This window comes from Magnolia sinica, chromosome 11 (assembly GCF_029962835.1).
Source record: "Magnolia sinica isolate HGM2019 chromosome 11, MsV1, whole genome shotgun sequence".
NCBI classification, from domain to species: Eukaryota; Viridiplantae; Streptophyta; class Magnoliopsida; order Magnoliales; family Magnoliaceae; genus Magnolia; species Magnolia sinica.
Genome location: NC_080583.1, coordinates 40,226,832 through 40,236,679, shown reverse-complemented (window position 1 = coordinate 40,236,679; position 9,848 = coordinate 40,226,832).

Here is a 9,848-nt window from a genome sequence, read left to right as displayed (position 1 = left end):
TTGACTGTATCGTAACTTGTCCCACATTGGAAGAGTTATCTAAAGTAATGGTGGTTATATGTGTGGTTCGAACCTTCCTTATACGAGGCCTTTTGGGGGCAACCTTGAAAAAAAAATCGTACAGGTCCAGTGGGACCCAGAGCAGACAATAATGTATAGTGTTGGTCAGGCCGTTACAAGACGTCTACCCCAAACGACAAGGATGAAACACGTACAACATGGTATCAGAAAAGGCCTGGCCGATGACATCGATCGAGAGTCAAGGATGTCTAGTAACCAAACTGAATTTTTGTCTGAAATTCTCGATGGCATGGAGGTCAACTTATGTTTCGATGACATTGATTGAGAGTTAGAATTGTCCTACAAGTTTTTGAATTTTCCTCTGACTTTCTCGATGGCATTGAAGCCCTTTCGATGACATTGAAGCTTGATGTCTGATGACATCAAAGGTCAGTCAATGACATCGGTAATGATCCAGATCTATCCAGTAAGAAAATATCATATTTAGTCTGGATTGTTCGATGACATCGAGGAACCCTTTGATGAAATCGAAGGAATCTTTGATGACATTGACAGAGTCGTTTTCTGCCCCTTTTTTTACCATTGGAGCTCGAACTGTTTATAAAGGGCATTCATTTCTTGGGCTTGAGGATGGATTTTTGGAGTAACTGGAGGTAAGGTGATCGCATATGCATATCCCTCATCCTATCCCTCTATTCTAGTGAGTTTCAAGCAATCTCTCTTGAGATTTCAACTCTAATGAGGATTCTAACCTCACCATTGGAGATGTGCTTGAACTCCTCCATTTCCTAGAGATTAGACTTGCGATATCTTGGCAAACCATTGTACAAATCTTCTAAGAGACCCATTTAGCTGAATCCCCTAGGAAAAACTTCTCATTAGTTATAGGAGATTCAACCACCTCCCATCACCTTGGTCACCTTAGATGAGCATCAAATGCAACGTGATTGATTGTGGAGCTAAAACCTTAGCAAAGAGGTGGCAGCATAATTGGGGGAGTATCGGGGAGATGATTGAAGTATGAGAGAGAAGATATCAAGCAACCTAAGACGAAGTTATAAAAGGGACTTAATCCCACACGTAAGTGTTATTTGTAAGAGTCTAAGTTTGCACTCCTTCCTTATGTAGGTTGGAGAGTAAGAGTTTGTAAACCCAAACTTGAACTAGGTTTTTGTATAGGACCTTGGCCTTTGGCCTAAATTATAGGTTCTTATGTAGGACCTTGACTCTAGTGTGGATTCGAAATTTTCAGGTTCTTGTGCAAGGCCTAAATCATCGGGTTCTTGTGTTGGACCTTGGCTCGGGGGGTTCGGGAGTAGGACCCTTGCTCTTGTGTAGGGCATAAAGTTTAGAGTCCTTGTGTAGGGTTGTAAAGGTTTAAGTTAAACTTAATTTAAAACCTCTGATAGTGAAATTTGGCACACTCATGGGTTGAGTGCGTCCGCCAAGAGTGGAGTAGTCAAGTAGCCGAACCACTATAGATGCTTGTGTTTGGGAATGTTATTTATGCACTTGTTTAATTATGTTAATGTGTTTGAATGCTTAATTATGCATATGTGATTAGATGAATGCTTAAGTTGATAGTTAGCACATCTCACACATACATGTTCACTATCATTATATAGACTAGTTACCTTAATTGCAAATCATGAGTAGTCTATGTGATTGGACCTTTTATTGGCTTGAAAGCCTTAGAGTTACATTGCCTTAATTAGTTTAACTGTTAATTAGTTTAAGTTAAGCAATTGTTGTTTTAATGTAACGACCTTGGAATTTTTGTGCTTATCTTTCCTTAAGTAGTTGTTTTGGGGTAATTAGTGCTTTACTCGATTGCTTGTGAAATTCGCATCAATCATTTTAAATTGTATCTGCATGGCTCTAAACGTGTAGATTAGTGAGCGCTACGTTACTCTGAAATCTGGGATCCATCGCTAAATCCAGTTGTTCTGGGGAATTTTTGGAAGATCCGGATCGGATCTGGACCGCGCGTCGAAAGTCCGATAGCGATGATCTTAGGCTGTTGCGGTACCGAGTTGGGCTTGATCTTTACCTCGAAAATCAAGTCGATCTGATGTTCTGGGTCGATTTGGTTGAGCTCGGAGTGAAGAGTGTGAGAACTGTTGGAATTTATTAAGCTTTTATTGAAATCTGAGTCGTGTCGCTTGCGCGACGATTTTAAGCATTCTGACCGTTGGATTCTGACCCAATTTCACCCTCTGATCAGGATAGTTGGCCCAGGCATATCCTAGTGCTTGTGGACCTGATCGAGTTTCCGTGACCGTTGAATTGAGTGTGGTCCGCCACGGCTGATCTGAAGAGCCGGTCGGTACGAAAACTCAACCTGACCTAGATCCATGGTCAATGAGCTTAAGTCCGACCTTTCGTGGTTATAGGCCCACCAGAAGTGCTTCGTTGGATTGAGAAAGGCGTGCTTTGGTTATAACCTAAGTATACCTTGACCCTGGGGTTATTTCCATCATTTTAAGGCCTAGATATAGTCCTTAAACCCTAGCTCTCATTTCCATACGAATTTTCTCTAACCCTAGCTTGGAAAGAGAGTGGAAAAGAGAGAGTTAGTGAGAGAGATTGGTTGGTGATTCATCTTGATTCTTCCTTGTTCTTCTTCACCTTTGAACCTTTACTTTGAATCGTTCCTCTGACGATTCTGAGTTCTTTTGGGGTAAGTTAACCTAACCCTAACCTGTGTTAGAGCTTAGATTAGACTTGGTGTTGCTGTATCTCATTTCTATCCTTATTTTAGGGTATTCTAGCGCCGTTGACGAAGACAACTCGTCTAAATCAGCTCGGCGGTTCTTTCTTCGCTTAAGGTGCGGACTTTAAGTGTATAGGTTATGGTTTTCAAGGCTTTCAACAGTTAGTGATTTATTCTTGTTATGGATGAGATTTCACATGTCAAATGTTATGTTTACATTGCTTTCCTGATATGCATGTGCTATATTGAGATTTGTGTATTCTAAGTGTATTTATAAAGTACCGTATACGTATAAAATACGCACTTGTGTTTGCCATGATTATTTGTCATGTATGTATACTAGATGCATGTATGACAACTCCTTGGTAAAAGGAATTGTCTAAGTGCATGTATTCCAACACACGCTATGTATGTTGTTCATTGTATGCTAAGTGTTTGTAGAAATGCATGAATGATCTAAGTGTAACTTATTACACTTATTGCGAGCATTGAGAAGTGATTCTCAATACTCCTATGGATGCGCATGTTTTCCTTTATGCAGTTATCTTTCAAGTTCTTTAAATTCAAGCATCTCCTATGCTTACGTTTATGTTAAGTTGATATTCTTCAGATGAGTATGTACCATGATTTGAGTGGTTGTTCCATTACTGTTTTACATTCCATATGAATATCTGTAGTAGTGTAGGATGTTTGGGACTATGCCTTAGTCCAGGAAATCGGTAATTGACCCTATGAATCGTGGTTGAGATTGCTTTCGCCACGTAGGACGTATTAGACGAACCCGAGCCGTATTAGAGTTGGCGGCAGTGGTTTGACCACGCGGAGTGTTTGCGCACTCTATGTCGTTCAACTCAACGTGCGCTCGTGCTAGTCGAGTTCATCAAATAACCCGATTGTCCGATGTATGTTAACCATGTATGGACGCTACTGCTTGAATCTAAGGTACCGAACTTACCAGTGAAATCCTAATAACCATGGTGCCTGATCCGCTAAGACTCATGAGCCGGACATGGTGGTATGGGACACCGTGGTCGAGCTGTCGGCCTACGCTGGGGTGACGAGCCTCCCCGTAGTGACCAATGAGCAACTAAACTCGTGAGCCGATTATGGTGGTATGGGACACTATATTCGTGCTGTCGGCCTACATTGATTGGTGACGAGCCCTTTGTAGTGACCTCGAGCATACCTGGATACCGCAAGGAGGGGACGAGCCGATCTGTGGTAGTAAGGGCATGAAAGGCGTACATTGATTGGTGACGAACCCTTTGCTACGACCTCAAATATAAAATCGTATGAGATGTCTAGGATTGACGACCCTAGTATGGATCATTGTTTGGATGGTGACATGAGGAAGGTATCTTAGTTTCCCAATCCTGTTGTGTGAAATGGACTAATAACAACTTGGTAATCATATCCATGCACCGCATTTGCATGTGCTTTGTAGATGTGGCGCACTTTGAGGCGATGTCATGCGTAACGTAAGATGAAGACGCTGAGGGTGTACGCGTGAGGGCACGCATCATATTGCATTCATCCTTGCATTAACAAGAGTACTTAGGATTTATTTAATTGTTCTGCTTTATCATTACTGTTTGATTGAACTGATAACATGTTAACCAGTGCCTTATTGTTCCACTGAGTTGATCACTCACTCCCACGTTTCTGGGGCGGTGTTACACACCCACCAGACTCTGTCTTAGGCCCTGATGTTGCAGATGTGGATGCGACGTCTGAGGCAGAGCGGGAGCTGGATGACGACGAGGCTGCCTTCTCCTATATGCAGTTTTCAGACGGGTTCTAGCGAGCCTCGGTCTGATGCGCGGGATTCCTGGGATATTTTTGGGGACTGAAATGATGTAATTTGATACTTATAATTTTGTTAAATAACACTTTTACACGATCTGGTTGTATATGTAATTCAGGGATTTACACTTGTACACATTTTACTATAAGTCTTCCGCTTGCTTTATTCACTTGTCCCTGAAGCATATCTGTGTTTTGGCTTAATCTATTCCATGTTTTATGCACTAATACAGTCAACATACATTCATCATTAAATATGTTGCATAAGTGATGTTTTGGAACTCGGGAGCTGAGTTATGCTCGACCCCCGAATTTCAAGGCGTTACATTTAAATTGGCATAAATTTTTAATTGGTCCTAATAACCTGTCATGCCCCAAACTCGAAAATTGGGCTCATAAAATTTCCAATCACTGAATCCGGCGCTGACAGCCTACATAGTACCCCATTCTCGGCTCCCGGCACCCATACACTAGGTTTTGATCCTGGGATTCTATAAGGAGGATTTCAAACATGATTTTGATTCGTAATAAGTATAACCATAAGCATAACCCACAAACAATAACCATAAAAATACCATCACATAATCTACTATGATAAAAAAAAATTTAAGGTGCAATGCATAAGAAGGGAAATACAAGATAATGATAATAACAAAAATCTTGAAGCTCGACTGTACGCTCATACTGCGGCGAGGCTACAGCTGCGTCCTGGCATCACCTGCACGCATCAATCGTGCATAAGCTTATAGAAAGCTTAAAGGGCGGTGTAAGTGTGTGCGCAATATGAGCGTGCTCAGAATGCAATATCAGAGTAATGCAGAATCATGCTGATGAATACATGAATGCAATCAACCGTACCAAGGCTATGTGGTGTAAGATATTAATGTTATCGGCCATATCAAAACCATGTGATGCAAGATGCAACTCAAGCATGCCAATCCTCATCCAAATCCACATATCAATGCAGCTTATCACTAGAGCATCAAGTATCAGTACAGTTCTCATTCTGGATAACTACCGGGATTAAGTACACTCAAAATGGCACTGCCCCTTTCCCAGGCGCGCAGCCCAAGTGAGCATAAGAAACCTCACTATCTGCCTAGCCAATAATTTGCCAATACCTATCCAGCACGTCGATAGCGGACCCATTCACGAGCTGGTCAAACTCAGCCTAGCAATGCCCCCTATGCTCGGGCGGGTAAGGCCACACCCCTTTCTAACCGACCATGACACAATGGGAGAAGCAGCCTCCTGGTATTCAGCCCTCGTGCGCTCATGTATCCACTCGGTCTCGATGTTAGAGTCATCCTCTGGTACCATCGGGTTTAGGAATTTTCACCCAAGGACATCTATGGCGCCCCGATGCTAGAAACAGTATTTTCAGTATCCAATCCGGCCACCCACGATGTGTCTGTGGAGGCCACAGCCCTAATGTCGTTAGGGCGCACAGTAATCTTGATCACACAAATGTAAATGTGCATGAGTCATGTAGTCAATCATACATCAATGCTGCGAATATTGTGCTCTCATGTGGGGTAACTCTGCCTATCAGGGAGTCCCATAAACCACCTACACTATGGCATATGTAATAGCTAATCAAATCTCATAACAAACATACTGATGAGGCGTATGGGCATGTATTACAATGCTATGTTGTCACAAACTCATAATCAGCAACGGTAGTTGGTGTCGATAATCAGCACCGATAATTGGCATCTATAATCAACCTCGACGCAAGGCTAGGTCCATAGATGGACGACCGATGATAGACCAATTAAAATCAATGGGGCCCAAGCATTTAGGTTAACCCTTGAGAGAATGATGCGGAATGGCCTAACAAGGCCTAAGAGAAGGTCACAATGTGGATGTCCAACCATCATTGTCCATCAATGTGGACCTTTAACCAACATTGCTCCTAAGGAATGGCGCTTATTGGGTCATTCGGATAGGGGCCCATGGCCTCATACAAGGGCCTAATACACATCATCATGGGCCTCAATTAAATCAAATGGGTCAAATTAATCAAATCGGCCAAATCAAGTGGGCCGAATCAATGGGCCGAATCAAACGGGTTGAATCAAATAGGCTGAATCAATGGGCCGGATCAAATGGGCTTAATCAAATGGGCCGAGTCAAGTGGGCCCTTATTACATTAAATGGGCCATACCAATGGGCCGTACCAACTACACCCTTCATCCATTATTAGAGATCATTTTAGAGCATTATTTTAAAAAAATGAATCATATCCAAAGATCATCTAGACCATACCATAAATGGCAGTGGTGAAAATGATTCACACTATTAAAAATTTAGAGGGCCCACCATAGCATTTATTTCCCATCCAGACTATTCATAAGGTCACAAAAACCTGAACAGTGAGGGAAAATAAATATCATATTGGTTCAAAACTTCTATAACCCAAAAGGGGTTTTAATGGTGGGTGTTCAATCCACTATTTTTTGTGGTGTGGTCCACTTGATAAGTGGATCTATCTTATTTTTCTTCCCAAGCCATATGATCGGCTCACCAAATGGATGGACGGTTGGATGAACTACATCCATCAGCGGTGGGTCCCACGTATATGGCCCACCGTCTCTTTTTTTATTATTTTTCTGTGCCTTGACGAGCTGGCCATATGGATGGACGACTGGGGTATGCCATGTACATCAAGGGAGGTGGGTCCCACGTACGTGGCCCACCTACTATTTATATACCATCCAGTCCGTTCGTCAGGTGGGTCCCACATAGGAGTGGCCCACCATAATCATATATATTAAATAATATCAGTGTATTATATATTATATACTTAAATATAATATAATATTTTATACACACACACACTCCAGATCCACCGTCCAGATACATCTGGATGGTGCAGATTGCGTAATTAAAGGTGGGTCCCATGTGGGAGTGGCCCACCATCATCATTTATTAATATAATATATTATATTATATAATAATATATCTTATATATATATAAGTGTGTGTGTGAGAGAGTGCGAAGGGCCAGCGTCCAGAACCTCTGAACACTGGATGGATGGCTTAGATGGAACATATCCATCAGCAGTGGATCCCACGTGGTGGGCCACCCACCACAACCCTCTCTTCTCTAAATACATATATATTATATAATATTATAAATTATGTATATATATACATATATTATATATATCTTATATATATATATAATTAGAAACAAGGCATCCAGCAACACCGTCTAGTGGACTGGATGGTGTGAACTACCACACGTGCAGCAAGCCTCACCTTCCAAATCCCATGGACAGTGTGAATATTACATCACGGTGGCCCCACATCCAGTGGGCCACACGTTTAGATCAGGCTGATATTTATATTTTCCTTTCAACAGGGCCTATCCAGTCCCGTTGGACAGTCCGGTAAGGTGGGCCTGTCATATGGGTGGCATGGATATAATACATACTTCATGGTGGGCCACACACACACCAGGTGGGCCACACACCTCTACATCATCATCACCATACAAGAGAGAGAGAGAGAGAAAGAAAAAGAGACGTGAAGGGGAGGGACCTCGCCACTATGGGCCCTCCATTTCTTACATTGTATACTTCAAATGAGTCCCACCACATGTGGTCCCAAAAGAATGAAATTTAATGGTGGATCACCCACCTATCGGCCTTCTCCTTTAGCTCCTTGGACTCTTATGCTCCTTGCTTTCAACTTTGATGGAGGTTGATGGTGATTGGAAGGTTGAGATAGGAGATGAGAGAGTAGGAAAGTGGGTCACACATGTTTTTGGGAGAGAGAGCTTGAATGTTGGAAGCTCTCATGGAAGTTGGAAGATTGCTTAGAGAATAAGAGAGAAAGAGAGGTGATGGATTGAAATGGGATGGGTGGAATGGGTGTTGTAAGGAGAGGTATGGGTTTGTTGGAAATTTTGGTAAAAGAGGGATGGGTAGGGGGAGAGAGAGTTGACTTATGGAAAAGAAGGAATGGATGCTTGTACTTGGGATAGGGTGAGGTGGCATTGAGGTAAGGGTAGTGTACTTGACTTAATTTGATGTGACATGTTGTAAAGATTCTTTTGGAATTCGCAACGCACGGTGTTTCTTTGGAATGAACACGGTCCCACATCTCCTGGCCTGAGTATTGGATCGATGCGCCAGTCGAGGCATTGGAACCGCAACAATGGCACGGTTGCCAGGGTATAGGTTTCAGTTCAAGCCAACTTCAGTATACAGGACTCGACTTAGGATCACATGTAAACGTCGGATACAAGTCGATGGTTGCCTAAATTCGACTAAGAGGACCGCGAAAACCTATGGAACGGTAAGGTCTAGGATACGAGTCTTACATAACCCCCTAGGACATATCCTTCATTATCAAGCTTCGCCAGGCTTTCCCACTTAATGCATAGTGGCATAAACCACAATTTCAATTAGTATCAAAGCGAGTAGCTCTTGAAGGGCATAACTACCTTGAGTTAATTGAAAGAGCCTTAGAATGAAGTCTAACCAAGAGGGTAATGTCGTCACACGACCACTATACTTTGACGGGTCTAACTATGCCTATTGGAAGACTAGGATGAGGGTCTTTCTAATGTCCCTTGAGCATTTATTTTGGAATATTATCAAATAAAGATGGGTGATACCCATGGAATAAGTCGTGATAGATGGTAGAACCATTAGTGCTCCTATAGAAAATCCAAATGGAGTACCGATGAGAGAGCAGGATATACTTATAATGTCAAAGCTCTCAATACTATTTACTGTGCAATTTTACCTGACAAATTTAGACGTATATGCACTTATACAATAGGGAAGAAAGTGTGGGACATTTTGAAAATCACCCACTGATGTAGAGTTTCATCGCCAAGATGGATCAGAAAAGGCCCGATCGACGCAAAAGTGATCCAGATCGTCGGAACTTAAAACGGACGTATCTCGCAAACCGGAATGAGCTATCGGATGTACCATGTATGATTTTGGGGGTAAGACGAGATACTTTAGCCACCTAACCAACTACACCAGGTTGACCACAATGAATTTGTGAAATACCATCAGATCAACGGTGGAAATCCTGTTTTAATTTCATTTTTACTAATTATAGTAAGCTTTAGTTTGGTTATAACTCTTCATCCATTAGACTTTAGGAGTTATGTCCATCATGAAAAGTTCTTGAATAATTAGAAGTATAGCATGGTTGAGCTAAATAGGACACTTACTATTTTTGGCCGAAAACCATGAGGTCTAGTGGAAATCACGACCGTCTATAAATAGTAAGTTTACTATTTATAGTAAGTCAGGATTTCTAAGAGTTTTAGTTGGAGTTTGAT